Source organism: Macrobrachium rosenbergii, chromosome 41 (genome assembly GCF_040412425.1).
Source record: "Macrobrachium rosenbergii isolate ZJJX-2024 chromosome 41, ASM4041242v1, whole genome shotgun sequence".
In the NCBI taxonomy this organism is placed as follows: Eukaryota; Metazoa; Arthropoda; class Malacostraca; order Decapoda; family Palaemonidae; genus Macrobrachium; species Macrobrachium rosenbergii.
The window spans coordinates 71,318,991-71,335,308 of NC_089781.1; positions in this window are offsets into that span (position 1 = coordinate 71,318,991).

The window sequence follows — 16,318 nt, forward strand, 5'->3', positions numbered from 1 at the left end:
GTAGATGATATCTTTACTTTCTGGGACAATAGCTGGGGACTTTAATGAATTTTTTAATAGGCTAAATTCGCTAGTTCCGACCATAAAATTTAAAACGGAATGGGAAAAGGATGGAAAACTGCCGTTCCTAGATGCACTGATCATAAGAAAACAGAACAGATATGCATTTACTGTATATAGAAAACCCATCTTCGCTGTTTCCTACATTCATTTCTTAAGCTACCACGATGTCTCTGTAAAAATCATGGTAGGGTGCAACTTATTCCTCAGAGGACTTAGGATATGTTCAAATGAGTACCTAGATAAAGAATTCAACACGACCCGCCAACAACTAACGCAACTGCTCTATCCACCACACATTATCGAGAGGGCCATTAACAAAGCGAATAAAATATACTATAGAGGTCCCACTCACAACAGACAAACAGATTTCAACAACAAAATAAAGCTTCCGTACGACGAAAACATCCAAAAAGCCACCGAACAACTCAGGTCTAACAATCCCTTCATTTTCCATTATCCCAAATCCATCGGGAGTTCGCTCATTAACGTATACTTAAATAACAAAGGGGAAGAAGCCGGAGTTTACAAGACACCGTGTAGCAATTGCAATGACATTTATGTAGGCAAGACAGGTAGATCGCTCTCGCAAAGAATAACAGAGAACAAAAGATCAGTACGTTATGCTTCGGAGAGTTCGGGGATTTTCCTAAGTACCAGAAATACAGGACATGTCATAAACTGGAGTGGGGCGGAGTTGGTTTTCAAAAGTAGCTGTCCGTACAAAAGAAAGATGCTGGAATCTGCTATCATCAATCAAACCAACAATATGAACCTGTCAGGAGGACATTGGAAATCGGACGACATCGACGCTTTAATCCTCAGACCCCTCCTGAAGAAGATGACCCAAGAAATGTGACCTCCAGATCCGTCGCCAAACTTGAGCTAGTGAGGCCAAAAACCACTAGGGAATTGGTCATTCTCCTCCTTCTTAGGAAACGGTCACCTTCATACCATCGGAGACTTAAGGCCACACCTTTATGTTTTGTATATATACCCTTGTAACATTTCATCTGTCCATATTCTACCAGTGAACAGGGCACAGAAGCAAGTGCCTGAAATATATGGTTTCAACATTTAAATAGTGTTTTATGGGCCTTCTTATATTCATATTACACTGTAGTATTACAGGAAAAGACATTCATATATATATATATATATATGTATATATATATATATATATATATATATATATATGATATATATACACATATACATATATATTATATGATTATACATACATATATACATATATATATATATGTATATATATATACATATACAATATATATGTATATATATATATATGTATATATATATAAATATATACATACATATACATATATATAATATATATAAATATATTATATATATAAATATATATGTATATATCAAGTATTGTATGTATTCATGTATATACAATATATGTATTTATGTATATATACATATATATAAATATATACATAGTTGATAATATACGTGGATATATATAGATATATATAAATGCATTTTATATATATAAATATATATGTATATAAGCAATTGGATTTCAGGACATGTATTCTGATTGAATATATATGATGATAAATGTAGTCATATATATTTAAATACACATACATATATATAAATCCAAATACAATATACCTGAAGGGGAATTTTTAGTTGATAATATCCAGTTACCTCACTTGCTGGCTGTGTGGGTTAAAAATCCACAGTCCTGAGACTAGAACTCAGGACTACAGTGGATGCATTTTAACCCACTGGCCATATATGAAAATATATTATTTCCGAGGTAGAGCGAATTGGATATTAAAGGACCTTTGCAGCTTACTGATTGAATATGAGTCACGGTGATGTGATAAAAAAGTCATCATATGGCTGCGTGCGACAAACTCACTACGTGGTTAGCATGGCAGAAGTGGGTGAATATCGTCTCCAAATACAAACACCTGAGTTTGACGGGCGATTTGTATATGGGAAGACGATATCCACTTTTACCTCACTTGCTGGCTGCGTGGGTTAAAATCGTCCACTGTAGTCCTGAGTTCTTGTCTTTGCTGGTTCGTTGCCACGAGAGTGGACGAACTTATTATCAACTAAAAATTCTCCTTCGGTAACATATATGAAAATATATTATTTCCGAGGTAGAGCGAATTGGATATTAAAGGACGTTTGTAGCTTACTGATTGAATATGAATCACGGTGATGTGATAAAAAAGTCATAATATGGCTGCATGCGACAAACGCACTACGTAGTTAGCATGGCAGAGGTGGGTGAATATCGTCTCCAAATACAAACACCTGAGTTCGACGGGCGATTTGTCCAGATATACACTTTTACCTCACTTGCTGGCTGCGTGGGTTAAAATGTGTCTAAGTCCTGAGTTCTTGTCTTCACTTGGTACGGATCTTCTGGTAACATATTTTATTATTTCGAGGTAGAGCGAATGGATTTAAAGGACGTTTTAGCTTACTGATTGAATAAATCACGTGCGACAAACGCATCATTTGTGATTTTACAAACAGATCATATACTTTTACCTCACTTGCTGGCTGTGTGGGTTAAATACATACTGTGTGAGTTCTTGTCTTCACTGGTGTATATATACATATATGAAAATATATTATTTGTGTGGATATTATATATGATTGAATATGAATATGATGATAAAAAAGTCATATATGGCTGCGCGACAAATATATATATATATATATATCGTCTCCAAATACAAACACCTGAGTTTGACGGGCGATTTGTACATAAAGACATATCCACTTTTACGTGTCACTTGTGGTGTGTGGGTTATATTACAAATAGCTCAGCCTCATAAAAATAGAAGATAATAAAAATGTAACATATATGAAAATATATTATTTGCAGGATATTAAAGGACGTGTTACCTGATTGAATATGAAGTGATTACTGTAATACGTGGTTAGCATGGCAGAGGTGGGTGAATTGTCACCTGAGATAAGATATGGGAACTCCAAAAGTTTAATTTCTACTGTAGTCCTGAAAGAATCAGGAGAAAAGTAATGGGCGAGAAATTATCAACTAAAATGCCTCATAAAAAATATATTATTTTAGCGTAAGGAAATATGGACGTTTGTAGCTTACTGATTTTGAATCACGGTGATGTGATGAGTCATTATATGGTTCCATGACATAACTCCAAATACAAACAGAGTTGATTGTTTTAATTGGAAACGATAGTCATGTCTGAGTTGAAAGTCCACTGTAGTCCTGAGTTCTTGTCTTAGAACAGAGCCCGAGGCTGTTTTAATATTTGGATATTATATTATTTCCAGTTATTTCACTTTGCATCTAAATATATCCATATTTAACATCTATATATATTGATTTTACTTGTTTATTATATAATATAAGCTATATTTTTCATTGAACTTACGAGATTTCTGATTTAATAACACACACACACACACACACATACAGTAATTTATATTAACGAATCTGAATGAATCTTTTTCTTGAGAAATGAAGATAACACGGTGAAATATATTTTTATTCAGATATAATGAAGCCCTTTGGGAGTTAATACTGAATTATATTTTCCTTTGGAAAGCATCTTTTGTGATTTTCAGATCATATATATATACAGTATATGCAAATATATATATATATATATATATATATATATAAATATATATATATATATATATATATATATATATATATATATATATATATATATATATATATATATATATATATATATATATATATATATAATACATAAAGACATAACGTGTGGGTGTGTGCGTATATTACAAATAGCTCAGCCTCATAAAAATAGAAGATAATGATGCAACCTATTTATTGCAGTTGTTACCTGAGCATTACTGTAATACGAGGATTGTCATGAGATAAGATATCCCGGAAAAGAATCAGGAGAAAAGTAATGGGCGAGAATTGCTAAATGCCTCATAAAATAATTACCTTCAGCATAAGGAAATATGGAGGCAAAATTTGCATGCATATGACGTTCCATGACATAATAAAAGTTGATTGATAAATTGATTGATATTGTTGTTGCTTTGCATCTAAATGTGTCCATATTTAACATCTTGATTTTACTTGTTTATTCAAATAAGCTCCCTTTTTTCATTGAACTTACGAGATTTCTGATTTAATAGCCAGTAATTTATATTAACGAATCTGAATGAATATTTTTTCTTGAGAAATGAAGATAACACGGTGAAATTTTTATTCAGATATAATGAAGCCCTTTGGGAGTTAATACTGAAAGCAGCTTAAATATATACAGTATATGCAAATAAATATATATATATATATATATATATATATATATATATATATATAATCATGAAGCTACAAATGATCGTTTAGTATCCAATTCACGCTAGTAGCAGGAATATCCTCGATGTGGAATTATATAAATATAAGTGATAAATTGATATGTACCTTATTTATCATATACAGGATACGAAGTAGTGAATTGGATATTATAGAACATTTATATATATATATAAATATACTGTATATGTATATATATATACACAGATATATGGATATATATATACATATATATATATATATATATATATATATATATATATATATATATGTATATATATATGTATGTATACACATTATGTATGTATGTATGTATGTATGTGTGTGAACTTTCCTTTGTCATTTCTGGTAATGATATAATTTTCTAATGTTTGCCATCAGTGACCCTGGTAGCTAAGACGCCAGATAATCCACAGTTGATTTAATCAGTTTCCCCTCTACTTTTGGCCCTCACTTCTGCATGCAAACAGAAAGACAAGTAAGTAGAAGAATCACTGAAAAAAAATTCTTGTCTAAAAAATCTTTGAAGACAAAACAAAAATGAAGGACAGGATTACCAAATCCAGTAATCGCTCGACGTTCCTTGTCACGTTTTTGCTTAGATCATCTATTCTCAGGGTTAGCCCAGGCTCACGAACAATGGTATTGCCAATGATTGCTTGAAAACGTTACGCTATGTTTTACGACAGAAACAAGGCTGATTCGCCTCAGGGATAATTCTAAAGTCAACCTAAAAGAAAAAACTATTTTGGAAGGTTTGTGTTGAGCCTTATTTCCTAATTATCATTTATTAATTCATAACCCATCTACTCCGCAACTGTTATCGCTTGGAGACTGGTAGGGGGTTATTAGATTTGCATGAAATGATGCTAGAAACTCTGAGAATTAGTAAAATCAAGGGTTACTCGGAAATAATAATAATAATATAATAATAATAATAATAATAATAATAATAATAATAATAATAATAATATGTTTCATTTCAATGATTACTACATCAGCAGAGTTGACTTTGTATGTCGCCTTCTCTGTTTATTCTATTATATTTTCTGTGGAATATAAACCAATTAGAAGGTGACCTTCATCTCCTCAGTAGCACTGAAGAGGAAAACTAAGGTTACAAGGGGCGATGACATTTCATCTTTGGGCGGAAGGACACAGTAGGAAGGCAGTGCTCAATGCACCTCATGCGGTGCACTGTATAGTCATCACTTATGGTTCTTTGCAGAGAGCCTTCGGTCCCTAGCTGCAACCCCTTTCGTTCCATTTACTGTACCTCCTTTTATATTCTCTTTCTTCCATCTTACTTTCCACCCTCTCCTAACAATTGATTCATAGTGCAACTGCGGCGTTTTCCTCTGGTTACACCTTTCAAACTTTTACTGTCAATTTCCGTTTCAGCGCTGAATGACCTCATTGGTCCCAGTGCTTGGCCTTTGGCCTAAATTCTATATTTATTTCACAGTCGTAATAGAAAAAAAGTTAAGTATACCTACAAGGGCTGGCGAAGGGTTAGATTTATTTTATTGTGCTAGCAACGGGAACCAGATCACATTATAACAGACAGTTTATGATTAATGTACATTGGTTTAATGCTACCAACCTTATGTAATGTACATTAAGCGATATGCTGCTGCTACGCACATTATGAATCTCCGTATGCAGTACGTCAGGAATCCCCACATGAACGTGGATATTAGGTTTAGTTCATTCAAGTGTCTCATGGTAATCGAAGCATCTCTAAAGGAAACTATATTTTCATTGAATTCGCTTAAAAATGAGTTTTTTTTTATTTAACTCCTACATCTTTAATCTTTTTTACATTATATATTCCCCTATTCCGATTTTCTTTGCTTTTAGATTCAAATTTTAAATACATATAGATAGTTTTTCAGTTCAAAGGCGTTTGCTATAATGTGTTTTCATGTTTTGCTTATTGTTTCTACCCCAAAATCACACAGCGATTTATTAATTTAATGGATCATCATCATCATCATCTTCGCCTTCAAAAATGTATACAGAAGTATAACTTGTTTTGACAAAATTTTTACCGTTGAAGTCTTCCTCTTTCTACCTTCTCCCCCTTCTCATTATTATTATTATTATTATTATTATTATTATTATTATTATTATTATTATTATTATTATTATTATTATTATGCAGGTAATCCGATCGGCGAGATTGTTATATCTCTTTGAAAAAGATATCGGGTTTTCCATCAAAGTGACAAGCACCGTCATGGCTGACTGGACGGATTTAATACTGCTCACATGAAATCTGTGGAGGTGGTGAGGGTCTGCCCCTCGCCTCTATTGACGTTTTATTACATATCTAATTAAACGCATAATGCAGGGCATGCGGTTCTCCCTTTTGAAGATTTAATGAGTTTGAAATCTTTGACTTAATGGTTTTAATTACTTCCAATATAATTACATAATCACACTTTGCAGAAGTAATATGTAAAGTATGAGGAACGGGGGACTTTTGACCAGCAAAATTATATAATCAAACGGGTAATTACAAAGATGAGCTCCCCTAGAATCACGTTCATAAGGATCTTGTTACTGTAATTGAATCTCTGCACATTATGAGAACAGTTTCATTAGTGAAATATATGGAAGGCTAAATGCTTGTTTGTGTCGACAAACTAAATAATTCATGGCACGTTACTGATAAACTGAGATGAAGGTCCTAAATTTGACTTCAGAGTTTCAATTCATTAGTCTCGAACTTGACCCGTGTTACCTGTTGCTATAATTTTGAAGTTAAAAACTTGAAAAACTAATCTAGTATAGTTTCTTAATAAGAATGATGAAAAGTATTATTTTCTAGACCGTGATTATCTAAGCTCAGTATTAGAATCTAGGGTGAGAAAATGGTAGTTTGATTTTAGTAATTCATCGTCGTAGTTTGATTTTTTAGTTTGCAAACAAAGTGAGAAGCGATTTGATAACATGCACTTCGCTATTTTCAAACGTTTGTTATTAAATGTTGTATAAAAATATGAACTATTTGATTATGATTGTACATTTAATAAATATAATTTAAAGGGTAAATTTCACTAAAATGAATATTAAACTTCCCAAAAGTGCAACATAAGAGTTGTTATGTTAAAATTATTTCTCAAATATTTGATTACTATTTGAAATATATATATATATATATATATATATATATATATATATATATATATATATATATATATATATATATATATATATATAAATATTATATATTTATATTATATATATATATATATATATATCTATATATGTATTTATATATATATATATATATTTATATATATATATATATAAATATATATATCATATATATATATATATACATATATTTATATATATATAAACATGTATGTATATATATATATATATATATATAATTTTTTTTAAGGGTTGAAATTGCATATCACCAATTTTTTTTATAAATTGGCCGACAACACTGGGTAGATCATATTGAAAAGGAATTTATGTTTTGAATGCCCTCAGACGTTTCCCACAAAGATGTGTGTGTGTGTGTGTGTGTGTGTGTGAGAGAGAGAGAGAGAGAGAGAGAGAGAGAGAGAGAGAGAGAGAGAGAGAGAGAGAGAGGTACTTGTTAGTTTGAAGCGTACGAAGGTCCGTTTCAGTCCTTCTAATCCCCTTTATACTTTACCGCGATTAGGTCAAAGGCCCATGGTGGCTTGAGCCAGATTGTTGTAAACCTATCAAATAACCACGTGACTGACAGACAGGCAGACAGAGGAGATTATATCTAATTGTAAACTTTACTGGCACTTTTCTAATCAGCTTTCTGAATTTTTAGCAAAATAAACGAGTGACTTACCGTTGGGAATATACAGTATACCTGTTGTCACTGGCAACTGAAATAAAAAAAAAAAAAAAACATGACAAAATCGAGCATGAGCTTAAATTCATCATACTAAGACACACACACACATATATATATACATTTATTATATATATATATATATTATATATATATATATATATATATATATATATATATATATATATATATATATATATTATATATATCTATATATATACATATATATATATATATATATATATATATATATATACATATACAAACATATATATATATATATATATATATATATATATACAGTATATAAATAATAATAATAATAATAATAATAATAATAATATATAATAATACGTACAAAATATGTAATATATGTATATGTATATCATTCATACTAATGTTATCTCTAATAATTTATATTATACACAAGTTATAGGCTTAATAACAGGACCTTTTCTGATTCCTCATTACCCATCTGTTTAGCTTTGACGATGAAGTAAATGACGTTCCGTTATTAAGCAGGCAAGAGGGACCGAGTAATAGAGAGCCAATGAATATTTAAAGGCTTCCTACTTCTAGCAGGACCTTACGGGTTCTGTTTTCCTTTATGTGCTCAGAGACTGTTTTGTTCAACACGGAGATGAGATGCGCAATTGGTATTTTTTTTTAGTTCTAAGTTTTAGTTTTCTGAAAAGAAATCTATTGTGCGTCGTCCGTCCGCAATTTTTTCTGTCCGCCCTCAGATCTTAAAAACTACTTGACGCTAGAGGGCTGCAAATTGGTATGTTGATCATCAAACATACCAAATTGCAGCCCTCTAGCCTCAGTAGTTTTTATTGTATTTTAGGTTAAAGTTAGCCATAATCGTACTTCTGGCAACGCAACAACACAGGCCACCACGGCCGGCTGAGAGTTTCATGGGCTCATGCAGCATTGTATCGAGACCACCTAAAGATAGATCTATTTTTGGTGGCATTGATTATGCGCTATACAGAAAACTCGATTGCGCAGAAGAAACTTTTTTATTTTTTTATTAGTGTTTATGGGATCGTTGAATGCACAAGTAGTTTGAGTTCTTATTAGACTTTATTGTCATTCTAATTTTATGCCTGATGGCATGTTTTGAAATCCATACTAGAGAAGCACTTTAAATAAAAAGGTAAAAATTAAAGGCATTTAAAATAAACCTCCATTTAAAACTTGAGACTCTTTGCAATATTCCCTTTTTTTAAGTAGTTTTTTTAAGGATATTGATAAACAATTACATTTTAATTCTATACTCTTTAGGTTACTTATATTCGATGATAAAAATTGTTTTTAGTGTATTTAGGCAATTTTCTCATTTAAAATGGAGAACGTTGTTCACGCTTTCATGATATATGTATATATATATATATATATATATATATATATATATATATATATATATATATATATATATATATATATATATATATATATATAAGTATATATATTTATATATTTATGTACGTATATATATATATATATATATAATATATATATATATATATATATATATATATATATATATATATATATATATATATATATATATATAGAGAGAGAGAGAGAGAGAGAGAGAGAGAGAGAGAGAGAGAGAGAGAGAGAGAGAGAGAGAGAGAGAGAGAGAGGCTTAATACCTTCATGAATCGAGTTCGATTTGGATTCCAAATTTTCTTAATGTTGCATTGTAGATCTTAGCCGGTGTGTTGATAAATATAAATATGCATTACACGTATTTATGACATTCAGAAACTGATTTTGACGCGTGCCTACGTGCATTTGCATGAGAAATGCATTATTATATGGTGAAGCATGACCTTGATCGAGTCTGTGTAAGGAACTTATTTTTCACGGTAATATATATAAAGGATATATATATATATATATATATATATATATATATATATATATATATATATATATATATATATATATATATATATATATATATATATATATATATATATATATATATATATATATATTTTATATAATATATATATTTTTATAAATATTACTGCTGTTCCCTCGTAACTTTTTGATTGTAAATAATATCAGCCTGACCAAGACCGGTAAAAGATGTTGTCTGTATTAGGAGCGTCTTCAGTTCAAACTTTAACGTCCGTTGGAGAAAGGATAGGTAGCATTTAGGCATTTCCCCCTATAGGAAAATTTCCATATCAGCCTTAAAAATAGGTGGTCCTAAGGTCCTTTTTTCCTTTCTACCTGTCTCTCTTGGGGAATGTTTTTAACAGAACGTAGACGCCTAGGGCATGACTGTAGGCCTGTTTTGACCTAGGCCGGTCAGAGAACAGGTAGAGAGAATCAAGCTTTCGGGGAGACAACACGTCCGGTTGTGCCTCTCCCCCCTTTTTGTCTATTATTCTATTAGTGAAGTGAAGAAGCAATTGCAAGAACTTCCTGTCGTCCGTTGATGCGCAACAATGCTCGTCCTAAGGTAAAGTCTGTCTTTTGTTCAAAACTTCGCCCATTCTTTTATCCTCTTCCTGTATTTCCCAATCTTTCTTTGTTTTATTCTCCAGCCACCATTTAGGGTGACCACTGGTACGAAGTCTAGATTAAGTCAAATTATTATATTGTTAGCGTTAGCCGAATTATCCCACTCATTGTTTGGGGAGAACTGTTGCGTCTCTGTATTTAATACCCTCTTAATGAGCAGAGATTTCTTCTGCGTCCGCAGTTGGCGACGTTCATCATAAAGTCTTTATTCCTTGAATATTCTTTGTTAAGGTTAATTACCCTTAACTGGCGACCTTTGATTAATTAACGTCTGTCTTTGAGGTTAACTCTTGGCTTCAAGAGACAGGTTACGTGTATTCTTGGCCTGCAGGGCCGTGCAACTTTACGTAAATTAACCAATAACTGATCAGCCAAGACCCACACGTAACAATATATATATATATATATATATATATATATATATATATATATATATATATATATATATATATATATATATATACATGTGTGTGTTTGTCTCGTTTCATATGTAAGTAACGCGCTCGAAACGCTAAAAAAAGCGCTCCATATTTTTTAGTCTTAGCGTACTATGATTCATTCTTTTTTGTTGTGTAACGACGAAGTGGCAACAGTGTTATAATTCATGAAATAGGCAGTATAGAATAGGTTTCATGATTAAGAATTGGTAAAATGTTCGTTATACTGTCTATAGCTAATTATAACAGAAACGTTTTTGGAGTATCTATGATCGGGCAAAACTGCCACAGCACTCACATCTACTTTAGTACAGTAATTAGAATGGCAATCCTACTGAAAGAGTCATCAGTCCCACCTTCAGGGAATAAAATTACCCTTCCATAATTGAGACGCCAACCGTCAAACTCCCGCGTTAACTTTTGACTCGCTTCTCTCGAGTCATATTTGTGGAAGTATTATGAGGCGAAATGTCAGCCGGCATGATGAGAGAAGAGCTTCTTTATGGTCATAATATATTTTTTTTTCTATTTAAGTTTCGCCCTTGAGTTTGGTGATTTCAGTTTAGTTAGATTTCTTCGCTCTCATATCACCAATTTGTTGTGATTGGAAATTGCTGTTGACTCCATATTTCTGAACCTTAATTTAACAGTTGAATGAACTGTGTCAGAGCACAGAATGTATGTTACATGGATAAGACGACACAGAAACCAAAATTTCAAATTAACTGCTCAATAAAAAGGAAAAATATCTCATAATTCGTTATTGCTTGGCTAAATGAGATATCCTAGCTTATATCGGAAAACTTTCAATTATTTAAAAGGATGAGTTTTTATTAGATGCTAAGAAATCTGAGACAGTTTTGAAAGAGAGTATTTGAATAGGAACTCAAAACTTCTAATTTCACCTTACAAATCAAAACAGGCAATTTTTTTTATATGATTTGAATTTTTTTTGAGAAAAGAGGTAAATCTTGAAAAAAGTCCTAAGTTCCAAAAGTCGGCAGCCCTCTTTTTCTGTTTCCCCGAAAATCTAAAAATCACAGTTTGGTGGCTCTCACGGCTATCACAGCATAAATTGGCTGAACGACTAAATTCAAGGAAGGGCTCATATGTCTGAGAGACCTGTTTGCCAAGTGCAGGATGCTTTGGAATATTCTAGCCAAGTTAGAATTCCTGACCAGAAGGGAGAAGGAAGAAGAAAGTAGGCGGAAAGTTATAAACGACATTTAAAAAAAGTTAAGACTAATTTCACTGCCGGCTGGAGAAGAGCGTAATTAGAGATTTCGAAATTAATACTGAACAGTGACTAGGTCCTCAAATACTTTCAATTAGTGTACGAAGCATATGAGAATCTCTAAACGAAAAGTGGAGGAGATGAAAGGGACTTTTCCTATGTCCCTTTTAACAAACTGGTTTCATAACACTCCAATCGATTTTTCTGCAAGCGTGGTTGCTATTCCTCTTTAAGTGTCACGTAATGATTAACAAACCAGAGTGAGGGAACGTTTAAATAACTGATAAAGGTTTATTTAGTGGAGGTCTTGAAGATTTAATGTTTACCTGGAAATACACATATTTCATTATCAATTTTAACTGAATTATTTGATCGTTCTCAAGCCGACAAATTATGATTTTAAGTACTGGTTGTGGAAACACCAATAAAAATGAGTTCCAGAGAGAGAGAGAGAGAGAGAGAGAGAGGGAAAGAAAGAAAGGGAATGGTCGGTACAGAAATGAGAGAGAGAGAGAGAGAGAGAGAGAGAGAGAGAGGTATAGAATATTATAGTTGAACTCCCAGAACTGTGCCGAACAGGTTTGCTGCGATATTTCATAACTAAGAAATAAGTCATATTCACCCGTGCCGGATCAAATCAAAATACTGCATCTTTGGATCTAGTATTTGTAGTTTTTCTTCTTGAATGGCAAATGATGTGGAACGGCCAAGAAACTCTCAAGACGGAGCCAAGTTTTTCCATCGCGTTTTTAAAGCTAAGCAGTTTTCAGTTGACGTTCCTCTTCTTGATACAGTACATGTTATCAGGAGCCTCTTCTTATCCCGTTTTCTTTTTTTGATCTCTGAACGAGAGCCCTTTCTCTTCTGGATATTAGATTACAGATCAATTTTACTATATATCTACCTCATTATTTAGCTATATCAATTTCCAACATTAAGTCGTTTCTTCTAGCTGGGGGTTGACAGCGAGCTCGGCTACAATCACGATTAAATTGCCGAATTGTGGATGAGCGCCTTGTGCACAAAATTAGCTGCTTTACAGACCTAGACTTGCGGCTCAGCGACAGCATATCGAAGTCCCCTATACACACTTGCCATTCCCCTTTATCTTGCATGCACTCTGATTTCCTGAATGATGCAGCCCTTTCTTTTAACTACCCCTGTCACACTGTCTATCCATCCCTTTTTGGGTCTTTTCTCCTTCTCTAAATACTTCCGTACTGTATACTTTTTCTCAGGCTTATCATCTTCCACTTTTTCTATATGACCAAACTATCTCAGAACACTGTGATCCATCCTTTTCGCTTACTTAAACACGTTTATCACTCCTGCAAATCTCCACAATTATCACTATTTCATTCCTTCTTATACCAGTAATAGTAAATAATACATTTCTATAGCTCCTACCTCCTCCCGTTTTTTTGCTTTCAACTTTACACTTCACTTTCATAGAGGATAGTTGGTTCAACAATCCTTTCTTACATTCCAGTCTGGTAAAAAGTGACCAGTAGATTCCATAAATATTATGTACACATACACAAATATATATATATATATATATATATATATATATATATATATATATATATATATATATATATATATATATATATGTATATATTTGTGTATATACATATATATGTATATCCAGGCCATTAGCAATTCAGGTCATTGAAAGAAGCTGGAACATAAGTACTCCGTACCTGAGGTTTTTCCCGGCCAGGCGCCTAGCGCCTAGCATACTAAAGAATTTTACTGAACTTCCTGACCCAGAAGCGAATGAATTGCTAACATTTCATTCGACTTACCCCTTCATTGTGAGATATAATGGAAATGAACACATTGGAACATGTTTCACAGAATAAATTTCTGAATCACATCGGGACCTGTGTGGAGGAATTGCTAACTGCCTGGACTCTCACTTGAAAAACAGAGGTTCGGTTCTGATGTGAGCCAGAAATTTATATATATATATATATATATATATATATATATATATATATATATATATATATATATATATATATATATATATATATATATATATATATATATATATATATATATATATATATATATATATATATATATTTATATATATATATATATATATATATATATTATAATGATATGTCTTATAATATGTATGTTTTCTGTAAATGTTGATAAACCCTCTCTTATATTTGTCATGTGTTGTGTAGTAATACTGTTTATTGAAGTGCCAAGTGTCCGATCTTAAAAGGGTTAGTCTGACTGCGTGATTTTAGAGATAAGATGCATTTCTCTGTGAGATTCATGTTTACCCAGCTGGTAGGCTCTTGTGTACACATCTGTCAGGTGTTCAACCAGGGTAACCCCCTCTGTTTCAAAGGGTCTGCCAAACCACTTAAGCTGTCATCAAAGGAGAGATGAGGTGACAGGTCTAGATAGTATTTGTGGATTGAGGGAGGGTTTTGCAAGGTTTGTTTCCTTATCTACTTAAACTGTCATTAAAAAGAGATATGGGATGACAGGTTTAGATAACAGTGGTTGGCTCTAAAAGCTTGTTGTTTGAACAAGTGTGTAGTTATTTTTTTTATTCTTTTCCTCTTCAGGGAAGATTCCCAGGGTATTTCCCAAAAAACGTCTTACTGGCAACACAGGTTACTTCTCATAGTAGAATTTGGAAAGCTGTGCATTAGCCTGTTAGAGTCCATTTGGGTTGGTCAGACTCTCTCTTTCTTGTCCCTCTTTTCCTTCAGAAGAGAGTAAAATTCAATATATGTTGGTGGTCACTAGTAAATTGTGTATCTTTTAAGATCTGGTCATAGGAAAAGTGTATTGGGAGTGTAACATGCGCCTCATAGAAAGTGTGTTTTTGTGAATTTTACAAAGGTTCTCACAAGCTTGTGAAAGGTAGAGTGGATTTTGCTTATTATTACCATGGTAAAATAAGGAAACATCAGGGAGATTTTGCCTTAGTGAAATTCTTGTTGATAAATCTTTTGTTATGCATTTTTTGTGTGTTATTGTTTTGTGCATTTTTTTTGTGTGTTCTTGTGTTTACAATTTCATAGTTTTACCCAAACTTTTGTGTTGCTGATTTAAGGTTTATTTACTTAACATTTTACATATTTTTGATACTTTAACATTGCATACTTGATTTGATTTTCATTTATTAAGATTTCCTTTTAAAATCTTGAGCAATTCTTAATAGTTTAAATTTTGCTTAGTTAACATAATTTCTTGATAAATTAAAGTTTTGTTAATTAATCTTGTTTAAGAATTAATTAAATCTTGTCTTGTTTTCAAGCAATGGTAAATTTTACAGATTGTGAATTCTAATTATAAATTTTAAAGTTAAAAATAAATTTTTGTTTTTAAAATTCTTAAACACAGTGTTTCATTTGCTGACCACCAGTGAATACAGGTATTTGTGTGTGCATAATGCAAAGTTATAAACATGTTTTGTTCCCTTTAGTTTTACTGAAGTGAATTAAGACCAGGGAAACAATTATAGTTGTTTGATGGAGTGATACCCTTTTCCTCTAGTATATTTTAATACCTCACACATAACTTGATAAAGTTAGTTTGATTTTTCAAGTGATAAGTAAGTTTTAAAAGGATCACTGTTACCTTTAGTGTGCTCAGTCGTAATTTTATTGTTATGATGGTTCAGGTGTCTGGTTGAAGTGAGGTAAATTTTTGGATTTTGTGACTAGTTGTGTAATAACCAGGTACTGTGTACACTTCGTGACAATATATATATATACTGTGTATATATATATATATATATATATATATATATATATATATATATATATATATATATATATATTTTTCCTTGTAAAGGTTAGCTCTAGAAGTTACTGTTCCTACTC